At 40.0% G+C, this 15,755-nt stretch overlaps 1 pseudogene; it reads left to right on the top strand.

The window, feature by feature from the left end:
- On the top strand, positions 1–14,461 carry LOC139317605 (vomeronasal type-2 receptor 26-like; annotated as a pseudogene).
- Positions 14,462–15,755: the final 1,294 nt, after the last annotated feature.

The following is a 15,755-nucleotide window of genomic DNA, read 5'->3' as shown; positions in this document are numbered from 1 at the left end:
ATGACAGCCCAGACGGTTTTCGCTTCCACTTCTATTCAAAAGAACTGGCCTCTACACTTCATTCATGGTGCTATATCCATTATGGTACACTTGAGTGAATTGGTAGGATTTCAGGATTTTGTTAGGGAAAGAAAACTGGCCACCAATCCAGAAGATGGCTTTCTCAAGGGTTTTTGGGAAGATGCATTTCAATGTGCATTCCCCAACTCCAGTGGAGAAAAGAGTTTTGATGATATATGCACTGGAAATGAGAATATAGAAACTCTCCCTTCTTCGATTTTTGACATGAACATGAATAGCCACAGTTACACCGTCTACAATGCAGTCTATGCTGTGGTACATGCCTTGCATGCTCTATATTCATTCAAAAGGAAACATACAGTTTTGCCAGATAAAAATCAACTGAATCTTCTCCAAAAAGGATCATGGCAGGTATCATTTTATGTATGTATGTATGTATGTATGTATGTATGTATGTATGTATGTATAATGTACATTCTATTCTCAATCTTGGTTGTGTGTGTCCTGTCATCTCCTTACTAGAGACCTAGGAGTTTGTGGCGTTGTGCAGCATCTCAGCTGTTTCTGGCACTGCGCTCTTTGGGATAGAGAACTGTGATGTAATTCCTGGGATTTTTTGGAACCATTTTCCCAGTTTAAGATTCATTTTGGCCTTTTGTTTCCACATATTCCACAGTTCTTTTTTCACACCCTTCTACTTCCCCAGCTACTCATAGTCCTTCTTTCTGATGTCACTTGGCATCACTATCAGTGGTGGGATTCAGCCAGTTTGCACCTATTCGGGAGAACCAGTTGTTAACTTTCTAAGCAGTTCGGAGAACCGGTTGTTAAAAGAAATCTTATTTTGGTTTTTTTCCACTTTACAGGGCTAATCCTGTAAGGAAGGCAGGAAGAAAACATTCTGGTGTTGTTTCTAGCCTAATCTTTATTGCCCTGCTTACAGAAACTGCCTCTCTGGTTAACCCTTATGACATTATAACAGCTAAGGCGAAGCCCCCATCGACATGAGTGATGTTGAGTTGGCCATGCCCACATGGTCACATGACCACTGAGCCATGCGTACCCAGCTGGTCATTAGGGCAGAGAACCGGTTGTTAAATTATTTGAATCCCACCAATGATCGCTATGTCTATCACCACCACTGTCTTAAGGTTCTTGTCTAGTATCTTGATATCTATTTCATTGGCTACTACCAGCCCATCTGTCTGAATCTGGAAGTCCCATAAAATCTTTTTTTTTATTGAAAAGTTTTACAAAGAAAAATTCCACCCCAATATTCCCCCCACCAAGTGTAGATTATCCCTTCTTCTTTCAGTACATATAAAGGTTTCAGTTGCAATTTGCCCCTTTCCATGAAAAGAAGCTCTTTATAAGTAATCACCTCCTGTTTTTGTTCTATACTTATATTTTCTATTGCATGTCTAGGATTTGCCCATATAGGTATCTTGTAGTTTAACTTATATTGATACTTTTTCCAAACCCTCAACAAAGCATTTCTAAGTATGTGACCTTTAAACACCTTATCCACTTTTTTTTCATATAACAAGTAAGCATGCCATCCATATAACAAATCATAACCTTCTATATTTAACATTCTCTCTTCAGTTAAATTAAACCAATCACTAATTTGTGATAAAACAGCTGCTTCATAATACAATCTCAAATTAGGCATTTCAAGACCTCCTCTCTCACGTACATCCTGTATAATTTTCAATTTTATTCTTGGTTTTTTCCTACCCCAGATAAAAGTATTGACCCCTTTCTGCCACTCCCTCAAATTTCCATCTTTCTTAAGCACTGGTATCATTTGAAACAAAAATAAGAACCTGGGTAGCACATTCATTTTTATTACTGCTATCCTTCCCAATAAAGATAATTGTAGCTTTTTCCAATTTTCCATTTCTTTCTGCACTTTTTGCCAAAGAACTTCATAATTGTTTTTAAATAATTTCGTATTTGAGGCTGCAATATATACTCCTAGATATTTAACCTTTTTAACTATTTCAAACCCCGTTATTCTTCCTAAGTCTTCTCTTTGAAATATAGACATATTTTTAGTTATCATCTTTGTCTTATGTTGATTTACTTTAAATCCAGATACCTTATCATATTGATCTATTATATCCAACATATGTGGAACCGATTCTATAGGTTGAAATAAAGTAACAACCAAGTCATCTGCAAATGCTCTTAATCTATAATCTTGCTGTCTAATTACAATTCCCTTCATTTTATCAGAGTCACGTATCTTATTCAACAAAACTTCTAGGGTTAAAATAAACAGCAGTGGAGACAAAGGACAACCCTGCCTTGTTCCTTTTTCAATTTTAAAAACATCTGTTAAACCTCCATTAACTATTATTTGTGCTTTTTGTTCCTGATATATTGCTCTGATTGATTGTATAAAATACTCTCCAAAATGCATTTTTTCTATTATCTTAAACAGGAATTGCCAATTCAATCAATCAAATGCCTTCTCTGCATCCAAAAATATGAACGCTGCAGGGACTTGGTTGTTTTTTTCCAGATATTCCAATAAATTTACAATTTGTCTAACATTATATTTCATTTGTCTCCCTTTTATAAACCCTGATTGGTCATTATGAACTGTTTGTTGCATAACTGGCATTAATCTATTCGCTAATATCTTGGCAAAAACTTTGTAATCAGTATTCAAAAGTGATATTGGCCTAAAATTTTCAGGTTTAGTACAGTTTTGGTCTTCCTTCGGGATCAGTGAAACAAAAGCTGTTCTCCAAGAGGGTGGGACTCCTCCCCCTGATTGAATTTTACAAAATAAAGTTTTAAGCGGTTCTACCATTTCAGACTGTACGTTCTTGTAATAAACAGCTGTTAATCCATCTGTTCCCGGAGCTTTACCTGTTTTTAACTGTTTAATTGCTGCAATAATCTCCTCAGAAGTTATTGGCTGATTCAATCCTTCCCTCTGTTCTGACGTTAATTCAGGAATATTCTCTTCCTTTAGGTATCTATCTATATCTATAACTTGAATTGAATCACTAGCATATAACTTTGTATAAAATTCTAAGAAAGCTTTTTTGATCATATTCTGTTGATAAACTTCCTTACCTCTAAATTCTATCTTACCAATAACTCGTGATTTCTGTTTTTTCCTCAAGACATAGGCCAACCATCTACCTGGTTTATTAGCATTACAAAATATATTATGTTTAGCATATTGTAAACTAGTTGCCACTTGATCAGCCATTAGCATATTAAATTGCTCTCGTAATATATTTATTGTTTCTTTTACTTTCTTATCTCCTGGATTAATTATGAGTAATTGTTCTTTCTTTTTTATTTCCTCCTCTATCTCTTTCCGCTTCTTTTGTTGTTTTAATCTATGTGTCACACTCGGCCTCGCTGAATACCCCTGCAAGGTCTTGGTACTCCCTTGGGATCTGGTTTGCGTTACAAGCGGTGGTGGGTGCGGCTGCCAATTGCTTTGCTGCACCTTCTGGGAGGGACCCTTGTGTTGGTGGTGTTTTCTTCTGTAGTGGAGGGCTGCTTTGGGGTTTCAGCATGGGAGGGAATTCTTCTGGTCGGGGCGGCAGGGGTTGGGGCCCCTTTGCTATTCTCAGCCTGCGGGTTCCCTCTTGCCACCAAATGATTGGGCCCCATTTGTCGAGCCATGAGAGTCCCAATATGACTGGTTCTGTCATCTTGGGGGCTATTATGAAGCGGATTGTCTCCCAGTGATCTGCGAGTTCTAGTCTCACGGGTTCAGTCAAGTGTGTGGCGTACGTTCCTCCCACTAGGGACCCATCAACTTGCTCGAAGCGAATTGGTTGTTTGAGCTGTTTAGCTCGGATTCCCAATTTTAGAACTGTGGGTAGGTTGATTAGGCACCGTGTGCTACCCGAGTCTATTAGGGCTTGGAAAGTCTCTTGGGCCCCTGTTTTGGGGGCTGTTAGGCGTATGGGGAAAAGAAAAGGATGGACGGGTCCACTCACCATCGGGTCATCCTCGCCTTCGTCTTCCGTGTCATAGGGTTCAGGGAACTGATCTCCCTCATCTGGGATTCCTCTGGTTTCGGTCAGATGAGCGAAAAACTCAGGGATTTGGGGAGCTTCCTGCGGTACGTGGGTGACGCGCTTGGGCCCTCGTTCCGGTCGTGCTTTGGGCGGTGGAGCTGGTCCCGGTCTAGGCGTTCCACATCTTGCTGCTATGTGGCCGCTTCCCCCACATCTGTAGCATTTCAGTGGGCTCCGTGGGGCAGTTGGTCTGTAGGAGGGCTGTGATGTTGGGGTTTCTCGTCTGTTGAGTGGCCCCTGGTCTGGTCGGCCTCTCTCCTTTCCCTCTGGTGGTTTTGACGTGTCACTCACCCGCAGCCCTCTGTCGACTTTTATCACTACCCGGAACCATTCAGCGAGTCGGTTTGGGATGTCACGATAGGCAGTCACTTGGGAAATTCTTTTATCTAGGCTTGTTCTAAAAAAATACACCAGCAATCGCTCTGGTAGGGGAGGCAGTGTCCCAATGACTCTCCTGAATTCACGGATATGCTCTCTGATAGGCTTCCCCCTCTGCATTAGGTTTCTGAGCTCGTCTTCCACATAGGGGTCCTCCTCCTCCTCCTCATAACGGGCTCTCAATAGTTGCAAGAACCCATCCGCATTTTGTAGCTGGGGAGCCCTGTATTTGTAGAGTGATGCTGACCACCTCTTTGCTTCTCCCTCCAGCCCTTCCGAGATAGCATTCACTAGGGCTCTGGGGAAAGGGTAGAGGTGTCCGAACCGCTCTATGTATATCTCAGCTGAATCGAGGAATTGGGCGAGGTTGTCTGGGTCACCATCGAACTTCCCTCTGAACTGGGGTGGCTCCTCCCTCTCTGCCCTCTCCTCTCTGTGCTGAGCTCTGGAGGGCCAGCCCTGGTGTTGATAGTCCTCTGCCTCGTCTCTCATCCTGGGGTGGGGAGGTGCTGCCTTGTCTGGGCTTCGCTGCCATTCCCATCCCCAGCTTGCCCTTCCCAATTCACTTAGAGGTTTTTCTTTATCTTTTACCTTTGCAAAAGGGGATTCCGTCTCTAAGGCTTTTGGCACAGTCCCCAGGTACTTATCTGCTTCACGTTTCTTTGCTTGAAGTTCTGCGGGGAGGGAAGGTGAAGAAAGTTGAACCTTTGTATTTTCCAAGTTGGCTGGAATCACGACCGCTTCTGCTCCTCCCGTTTCTTGAAGCAGGCTTTCCTCCGATAGCTTGGCTTCAGCCATAGTCCCTCCGACCAGATGTCTGGGAGGGAATGGGATGATTTAAACTCAGCCAGCCTGGATTTGGAGGAGAGTTTGGCTGTCTGTCAGGTTTCGGTGCTATCTTGAATAAACTTCATTCTCAAGCGCAAGCTGTCTAATGAACCATTTTATTTTTAAGAATAGCAGAATCCGACATTTCTGACTCAAATTGCAGCCAAACTGGCCCCTCCTTCCAACCCCCTCCTCTTCCGCTCTCCAACCCCCAACGTCCCATTGGCCATCATACAGATCCATCTCTACATCCCGGCACGTTCTTTTCACAGGAATGCAGCCCCCATCCTCGTCTCCCAGGAAACCCTATCTGTACATACAAAACTAGGTAAAAGTTCATCTCAGCAATAAATCAAGCTTCCGCTCTTTCTGCTTCAACTTGTTATGTCAGCGCTGGAAGAAAGCCTAATTTGGAACGCTGACACTATGTTTATTATTCATACATATTAAAGTTCCCCTCATATAGGCCTTGCTTGCATCCCATACCATTTCCATAGAGGTGCCCTTATGCATGTTAATAGCAAAAAATTCTTTCATTTGTTTTTTAAGTTCATTCACATTTTCTTCATATCTAAATAAATTTTCATTTAACCTCCAAGACCTCCTTTCTCCCCTCTCTTGTTCCAATTCCACCCAGACCGGACTATGATCATTTAGAGTTCTTGGACATATCTTTGTCTTCTTCACTCTAGAAAAAAAATCATTTGTGATTAGTATAAAATCAATCCTAGAAAAGGATTGATGTCTATCGGGAAAAAAAGTAAAATCTCTTTCCTCAACATTCCGTTCTCTCCAAATGTCTCTCAATTCCATATCTTCCATCATATCAAAAAAGGATTTAGGTAATTTAGCACATGTTGAAATCTTTGACAAACTTTTTTTGTCTTTCTGTGTATCTATTACTCCATTCCAATCACCCATTAGTATAAAGGATTTATAATCCCATTGTATTATTTTGGTATGTAAAAATTTATAAAATTTATCTTGCTGTTGATTGGGTGAGTATATTCCAATTAAGAGCATTTTTCCACTCTGAGTTAATAATTCAATTGCAATATATCTACCTTGAGTATCTGCCTCAATTAGATTAGCTGGTAATCCTTTCTTTACATATATAACTAACCCATTTTTCTTCTCTGGTGCTGATGCCACAAAATGTGTACCTATTCTTGAATTTATCAAATATTTTTGGTCTGATAGTCTAATATGTGTTTCTTGCAAACAAATAACATCGTTCTCAAATTGTTTCAAATAGTGAAATACTTTCTTTTTTGTGGTGAATTTAAACCATTAACATTCCAAGATAGGAATTTAGTTGCCATCTTTGGCCCCTCGAAGCTTCAAAAGCATCAGCTGAATATTCTCCTCCATCTTACTCTTCAGCCTAGCCCCTCCCACTGCTTCTGTTTTTTTTGACTTCTTGAGATGAGTCTTGAGATTGTTGCACTTTTAGTTGTTGTTCTTGATGTTTATAGGTTGCTCATGTCATTCATTGTTCTCTTGGTTCCTCTATCTTCTTGAGTGGTTCAAGAGTTGGGGGTGGGCCCCCAGATTGCACTAAATCTTCTTCCATGATGATTCCTCCAGCTGCAGCTTCAGCATAAGTTTGTATCTGCTTTCCATCTTTCTCTTGTTGTAACATCTCCATTTTCTCTCTGCCCCCCCCCCCCCCCGGTGAGGGTGGGTATCCAGCCTTTAGAACATTGACATAAAAATCTTTTGCCTTCCAAACTGTATTTAAACGGTATCTTTCTCCACTATAATTCACTATTAGACCAGTTGGAACATCCCATCTGTACTGCACTTGTTGGTTTCTCAGTTCATTTAGCAAAAAACCAAAGTCCTTTCTGCTTCTTAACATTTTGTGAGGGATCTCTTTCAAAACCACTAATTCTTGTCCAGCCACTTGGACCTTATTCTTGTAGGAAGCTTGTAGAATATCATTTCTGAGTCTCCTAGTTGTAAAATAGATCACCACATCTCTTGGTAACTGCCTTTGTCTTGCCACCCAGGAGTTAACCCTGTAAATTTTATCGATTCGAATTGCCACATCTTCTGCTCTTTCTTTGATTATCTCAGCCATAGCTTCAGCACAAATGTCCTTTAGATTTTCCCGGCTATTTTCTTTCAGCCCTCTCAATCTCAAAGCAAATTCCATGGATCTATATTGTAACATAACCAGTTCATCATCCACCTTCTCTGTTTTAGTCATAATGTCTCCTACTTTATTTTCCAAATTCAAATTAGCTTCATTAATTTCTTCTACTCTCTCCTCCAGCTGAACAAGGTGTTTTGCCAATCCTGAAACTGCTAGGATAATGTCATCTCTTATTTCATTGTGCTTTTCTTCAACAACAACTTTAATTTCTTTTATATCCTCCACAAATTCTTTTAGTTTCCCTTCCATAATTACTGTTTGGTTGTTCATAGCTGCAGTTTTATTATTCATGGCTTCTTTTATAAATTCTTTAAGCTCTTTAAAAGAAGCCTCCTGGCTCTGTGAATCAGCCGGAAATTGTGCTTTCTGTGTCACTACTGACACTACTGGAGAGCCTCCTCCACTTTTAGAAACTCCTGGCTTAACTTGCTTAGAAGCCATCTTATTTTAAAAAAGTCTTTCACAGCACAAAGTCTCTTAAGTCTTATTCTCTTTCACAGCACAAAGTCTCTTAAGCAATTTTCAAAAGTTTATAGTTTATAGTTTATAATTTGTCAAGCAAAATAGTCTTTTCTCCACCAAACTCTCAATTCCCAGCAGCTTTAATCCACTCTCAGAGCGCAGAGCTCTCAACAAGCACTTTCATTTCTAACTTTCACTTTCACGCCCACAACAAAGGTGCCATCTTCCAGCCTCCAGCTCAATGAAATTCAATTAGAAACAATGTAAACCCGGAGTTAAGGATTGATACTTGCAAATGCTTGTTCTCCTGTTTCCACTTTGTCTGCTCTTGAAATCAATCAATCTCACTTTTGCCTGCAGAGTTGGTCGCGACGTCTGGCTCTGTTTAGAACAGAGTCGTCCCGGATCTGGAGCTTCAGTGGGCTGACCGGGGAGCTCTCGCCCTCCAAGCCTCTGGAGTTATTCCAGGGACTTACGAGGAGCTCTACCCACACCCACCAGCTCTCCTCTCCCTCTTCTCCCGATGGAGAGGTTTTCAAGCCACCAGACAGCTGATTAGCACTGTCAAAGCGGCTTTTACGAAATCGCGGGGCTGGCGGTCTGGAGAAACCATCCACAACGCCGGCGGTGCCAACAGGAAGTTGAAGTCCCATAAAATCTTAACTTCCTCATTCTCCATGACTTTCTGTGGGATCTTCCATCTAAACTAGCCCTTATTCTATGCAGATGTTCTTGTACACACTGCCAGTTACTTGGTTTTGCCATTCAGTGCATGCTGTTCCTGCCTATATCTTACACTCCTACTACTACGTATGTGTTGGACCTTGTCAAAGGCCTGTCTGCGTAGTCTGTACCTTGGATCCTGTTTAGTGTGGCGGATCCCTGCTTCTATGGTTCTGGTGCCTGTCCTTGTGCTTTATGATCAGAGCCTTTGGTCCAGCCCTTTCCAGCTACTAATAGGATTTCCCAATGTTTGACACCACAGATATCTGTTGAGAGCACATCCCTTGGAGAGTCTTCTATTGCCATGGCATTGCTCTGATTCATTTTCCTGTCATGTTTCGTGCTGCTTCAGGCATTCTCTCAGCAGCTCATCTTTGGGTGCTATCTTACTGATGTACTCCCAGATGCTCTGGGTCATGTCCAGGACAGTAGATTTCCTATTCATAAAGGAAAACTCTGATAGAAAGCAATAATTAATCAGGAGTGGGTTGGGGGGGGTCTCTTTTTTTATCAAAAGTCCTTGTAGCTCTTTGTCTAATCATTTTTATAAAACATTTCTCTCTTTTTCTCATTGAATTGCATCATTTTCTGAGGACTGCCTCATTTAATAATGCTGGGGAGCCTGTTTCCTTTGATGAAAGTGGCCAATTGGTGTCAGGATTTGATCTAATCAACTGGATCTCCTTGCCAAACCAGTCCCTCCTTAGAGTCAAAGTTGGAAGTTTAGATTTACATACTTCTGAAACAATGAAATTCACCATTTGGGAGAAGGTCATTGTTTGGCCCACCAGTTTTAATCAGGTAGTCTGGATGAACCTGTTTGCAAAGTAAACTATGTCAAAAAAGTAAACCAAGTCTTTCTTTTGTTTGCTACAAATTGAATGTTTTCTAAATTACCATCTTTCCTGCAGATTTGTACAATAATACAATACCGCTGCTGCTTTGGTCATAATATAAATAAATATATTTGCAGGTTGATACCATGAAATAAGTTGCTAAAGAAATCAGTAAATTTATTCTAATGGAATTCCCATACCTCCCGATTTTACATTATCATAAAATTATACACTGTCAGGTTTTGTCATTGTTCTATGCTCTACATCAGTGGTTCTCAACCTGGGGGTCGCGACCCCTTTGGGGGTCGAATGGCCATTTCACAGGGGTCGCCAAAGCCCTCTCTCGTCCCCCCCCCACGCCTTCACTCACCCTCACCCTATGCCTCTGTTGGATCGCCCGGTCGCCATTCGTTTACCCCGCCCACTCCCAATCTATTGCTGCCTCCGGAGTCCCAGCTGATGGCTAGAGGGAAAAAAAACTTTAAATTCTTGCCGCGGGGCTTCAAAGAGCTAGCTGCAAAGAGGTAAATTCCTAGAGCAAGTTTTTTTCCCCCTAGCTATGCTGAAAAGAGAAAGTGAAAGCAGGGTCTTAGCTGCAATGTGACAAAATGAGGCAGAGAGATTTCTTTTTCTTTTTCCTCACCAAAAAAGGTAGGTACAAAACTGCAAACAATGAGAAATTTAGGGCAAGATTTTAGGGCAAGATTTTAAAACACAAAAGAAAAAAAGCTCTATTTAACTAGGGAATTGTAATAATTGAGATACTATTAATTGTATATTGTGTTGAAAGCAGAAACGGTTAAGTTGTGGTTTGGAGGAATATATGGGGGAAATTATTTGGTTTATTATTATTGGTAAATATAATTAATTGATTTGTAAGAAATTGGATTGCATGGAAATAATTGGAATATTCATGTTCATATTGATTAATATACAAACAAAGATAGTTATATAACTAATTGATTTATATTAAAATGTTGAATTTGTATTAAACAACTGTATTACATAATTAACCAATGTGAGGATGGATATAAAAATAGATGACAATGTGAAGGGGTATAATATAGAATAGAAGGGAAAAATTGAATTTGATTAAGATTAGAGATGAGGATGAAGGATATTGGTTTTTTAAAAAAATAGATGAGGAATAAATATGGTAAAAAGGAAATATAGAAATTGTAAATTTAATTGAAATGACTAAATACTGTGTTGGAAGAAATATCCTTCTGGGTTCTGCTCCAAGTGGGGAAAAAGACACTGGAAACATGGAGACTGTTTGGAAAGATGTTTTAATGGTGGACAGGATCACATGGCTTGATGGGGCCCATTGTGTTAGTTTCTGTTGCTATTGTGTTGCAAATGTCCTTTGACAAAGGATTGATTTCTGCCTCTGGCCCATTAACAAAGGGTGGGGGGCAGGAAGATGGGAGCTGCTTTGTCTGTAAAATATGCTTCTCCATTTCTCATCCAGGGAAATATAATATTCTGCCTTTTTAATATTTCCCAAAATATTTCATTCTTCTAGGAAAGGGGTGGGTGCTAACCTCCTACAACTGTTTAAATTTGTGAACTGGCCAAATACTCTGTTCAAAGAAAATAAATTGTATGTTTGTATGTGTGTTTCTAATTATTGCTATTTATTCATATTTGTTCTTTTATTCTTTAAAGTTTAACAATTCATTCTTTATCTTAATATCTTTATATTTGTTTGGGGTTGGCTTTCTTCCCTTTCATCTTTTTTATTGTACAGCAATCTTTCTCCTCAAACCTACCACCTCTCTCTTTTCTTTCCTTCTTACTTTCTCTTCCTCCCCCTTTTCTTCTCCTCCCTACTTCCTCTTCCTTTCTCCTTCTCCTCCTCTCTTCCTCCCTCTCTTACCCTCACTCCTACTCTAATTTCCCTTCCCTTCCTTTATCTCTCTCTATTGCTGTATCCTTTTATGCATATGGACTACTCAGAGGGCTGAAAAAGTTATTTCTGACTGGTCCTCGCACTTTTGGCCAGTCCTCGAACTTACGACTGTCCTCACATTTTACGTTTTTGCCCTATCTTGTCACCATGGTGAAGAGAAGCAATTGTGAAATGAGTGACATGGTTGTTAAGAATGCTACAGTGGGCATAAATGATGACCAGTCATAAGTGTGAGGACCGGTCAAAAGTGCGAAGACCTGTCAGAAATCACTTTTTTCAGCCCTCTGAGTAGTCCCTATACACATAGCCATGGCCACCCGGTCACATGACCAGCTAGCCACACCCACCCAGTCATATGACCTCCAAGCCATGCCCACAAAATAAGCCATGCCCACAGAACCGGTAGTAAAAAAATTTAGAACCCACCCCTGGTTGGGGGTCACCACAACATGAGGAACTGTATTAAAGGGTCGCGGCATTAGGAAGGTTGAGAACCACTGCTCTACATAGTACTTATATGTCTCCAACTCATGGATGCTTCAATACAGAAATCCATTCAGACGGGATCAATTTAGTCAAATGAATCCTTTTAGTCGAACAATTTTTTGGAAAGAACAGAATAAAGAAAACAAAGAAGAAGGAAACTGTGATCACTTTCATCCAGTATGAGAAAAAACTAATATTCTCATCAACAGTACTTGGATAAACCCAAGTCAACACATTCATTTTGGAGTTTGAAGGTATATGATTTATGCTCTCCCCAAACAGTAACTACAAAGAAATAAAATACTCATTTCTAAAAAGATTCTCATTAGGCAAAATAAACCAAGTACAGAACTGCACAACATATTCCGTGCCAATTTCAATCGGTTGACTTTCCAGTGGTTTTTTATGATGACTTCATTGGCTTTGTTTAGATAGATTGCTGTTTTCTTGCATGTTTTATATGCATCAATGATTTAAAAGCCCCTTCATTGAACAGCGGATGTTGGAGAAAGATCTCTAAGAAGAATACACAAGAATTAATTAATTAATTAATTAATTAATTAATTAATTAATTATGAATTAATTAATTCATCTCCTCTATAGCCCCCACTTTAACAACACTTAATTTAACATGCTGAGCCATGGTGGCACAGTGGTTAGAATGCAGTACTGCAGGCTACTTCTGCTGACTGCCATAGTTTGATTCTCTCTGGCTCAAGGTTGACTCAGTCTTCCATCCTTCCGAGGTCAGTAAAATGAGGAGCCAGATTATTGGGGGCAATATGATGACTCTGTAAACTGCTTAGAGAGGGCTGTAAAGCACTGTGAAGTGGTATATAAGCCTAAATGCTATTGCTATTCCTCTTTTCTCTGTTCTCCTTTCAGGTTCAGCCCCTTTCTGTGTGCAATGATCATTGTCTTTCAGGTCATAGAAAAACCATGAAAGAAGGGAAGCTGTTCTGTTGCTATGACTGCCTCCCATGTGCAGAAGGGAAGATTTCAGCACAACAGGATAAGATATACATTAATTGTATTTGTACATTGAATAAGAAGTAATGTGTTGATTGGTTGATTTCTGCCTCTGTTATCGAAGATTCTTTGTCTCACCTCCCATTTCATTTGAAAGTTAAGATTTTCACACCTCAGAATATAATGGAACTGAAGTTCTAATTCTGCTTACCAACGATCAGAGTTGGGTGTGCAGAAGATGTATGTAATCCTTTTTTCTATCCATTCAAATAAACAAAATCTCAGACCATAATTTTGCTTTTATTTATACCATTCTCTCCTCATTACACGTTACCCTGTCTGTAGTTCAGCATGCAGCTAAGTCCTATCCAACCAAACCATGTATGAAAATCTTGATGCTTTATTTAAAAACAGGATGAGGTCAAACAGCGATGCTATATGTGGGATATAGATTTTGTCTTCAGAAAAATATGTGTCACAGATTAAGTCGGATTCTTCTACATGTTTCTGTTACTGCAGAATGTTACAAAATGGAATCTGGCTTTTCAGGACGTAAGGGTACTCTGTAGGTTCAAACACTATCAAACCAATTTCCAAACAATGAAATATTTGTTTTTGAATACTAGATGGAGCTCAAGACATGTTAAAGAACAACAGGAATAAAAATACTGAAATAATATGCTGGAGGCATGACATATAAACAATGTACTCTCTTCTTTTTCAGATGCAGATGACTGTGTCCCATGTCCAGGAGAGCAATATGCAAATTTCCATCAAAATGCATGCATTGTCAAAGAGATCACCTTCTTGTTTTACCAAGACCGTTTAGGTATTGTGTCTGTGGTGTTTGCATTCTCCTTTGCTTTCATGACAGTATTTGTGCTTGCTATCTTCATTAAGCACAACGATACACCTATTGTCAAAGGCAACAACGAGAGCCCTCTCCTACGTTCTCCTCACCTCACCTCTCTTCTCTTCTCCTTCCTTTCTGCTTTCCTTTTCATTGGTCAGCCTACCGTACTGACATGTCTCCTTCGACAAGTTGCTTTTAGCTTCATATTTTCAGTAGCAATTTCTTGCGTGCTGGCCAAGACTATCATTGTAGTTCTTGCTTTCATGGCCACCAAGCCAGGATCTGGAATAAGGAAATGGGTAGGAAACAGATTGGCTACTTCGATTGTCTTTTCTTGCTCCTTTCTTCAAGCTTGTCTTTGTGCAATTTGGCTGGCAACCTCTGCCCCATTTCCCAATTTTGACATGTATTCCCTGCATAAAGAAATTATACTGGAATGTAATGAAGGGTAAATTTATATGTTTTACTGTGTTTTAGGCTTCATGAACATTCTTGTCCTAGTCAGTTTCATGGTAGCCTACCTAGCCAGGAAGTTACCTGACACCTTTAATGAAACCAAGTTCATCACCTTCAGCATGCTGATCTTCTGCATTGTGTGGGTGTCCTTTTTCCCCAGCCTATCTGAGCACCAAGGGCAAACACATGGTGGCTGTGGAAATCTTCTCCATCTTTGGCTCCAGCGCAGGATTACTGGCTTGCCTTTTTTTTTTACCCAAATGTTATATTATTATTTTACATCCTGAACTAAATAAAAGAGAACAGCTAGTGAAGAGGAAATAATAATTTCAAGTTTTCTACTCAGCATTGCTGAGAACTTCATGTTATAAGCAAGATATTTAAATTTGAAAACAAAGTTTATGAAAATATATCAGTTTTATGGAAATTCTTGCAATCTAGAGATATCCTTTGCCTTAAGTGAAAGCATATTTTATGTGATTTATGCAACTAATTCTGCTATTTGTTCACTTATTGTTCTAATATATTGACTATAGCATATTTGATCAAGGAAATTTTGTGTCTGAAAGATAGAAATTAACCCCAAAATTAATTTTAAATTTAATCTGCCTATTCTATTCTTTTGGTCACTTATCATATCACAGACATATCTGAGGAAGATTTTTCTCTCTTTATACTACTACACTCCAGAGGAAGATTAACCATGTTCTGAAAGACAGAAATTGATACCAAAGATTAATTTTAATCTGCCTTTTCTGTTCTTTTGGTCACTTATCATGTTGTAAACATACTGTCAGCCCTGAAACCATTTTGGAAATCTTCAGGGCTGCCACAGCAAGGCCGGTTGCAGCTGTGGGAACATGAGCTGGGAGATACAGATTACTGGGGTGGGGGAGTTGTAGCCAAAATAACATTCCTTCCCATGGGAGCCAAGGACATCCCCACCAGGTATTTGGAAGGTGTGGACCAAAGACAGCAAGAGGAGGACTGTGACCTGATTGGACCATGTGATGAACATGTGACTTGGGGGCAAGAACTTTGGGTTTTGATTTGTGTGGGGAATACCTCGGGTCCTTCAGAGTCAGGTTTTCACCAGCTGTGCCAGTATGGCATTCCTAATAAATTCTTACTTTGAATAAACTCCAGGCCTTAGTTTTGATTTCGTTGGGTCTGTTACTTGGAACCCTGACACATACCTGACACATACCTGATAAAGGTAAAAGTTCCCCTCGCACATATGTGCTAGTCGTTCCTGACTCTAGGGCGCGGTGCTCATCTCCGATTCAAAGCCAAAGAGCCAGCTCTCTCCAAAGACCTCTCCAAGGTCATGTGGCCAGCATGACTAAACACCAAAGCCATACGGATCGCTGTTACCTTCCCACCAAAGGTGGTTCCTATTTTTCTACTTGCATTTTTTATGTGCTTTCGAACTGCTAGTTTGGCAGAAGCTGGGACAAGTAACGGGAGCTCGCCCCATTATGTGGCACTAGGGATTCAAACCACTTTCAATCGACAAGCTCAGTGTCTTAGCCACTAAGCCATTGTGTCCCATATGCTACGTATATACTACTCTACAAAAGAAGATTAACCATGTGCTTTAATGTCTGTGGATACTTCA

This window comes from Pituophis catenifer, unplaced genomic scaffold (assembly GCF_029215685.1).
Source record: "Pituophis catenifer annectens isolate HBS135680 unplaced genomic scaffold, rPitCat1.0.hap2 SCAF_5, whole genome shotgun sequence".
NCBI lineage: Eukaryota > Metazoa > Chordata > Lepidosauria > Squamata > Colubridae > Pituophis > Pituophis catenifer.
The sequence above is the reverse complement of the archived record's forward strand: the minus strand, read 5'-3'. Positions and strand labels throughout refer to the sequence as shown.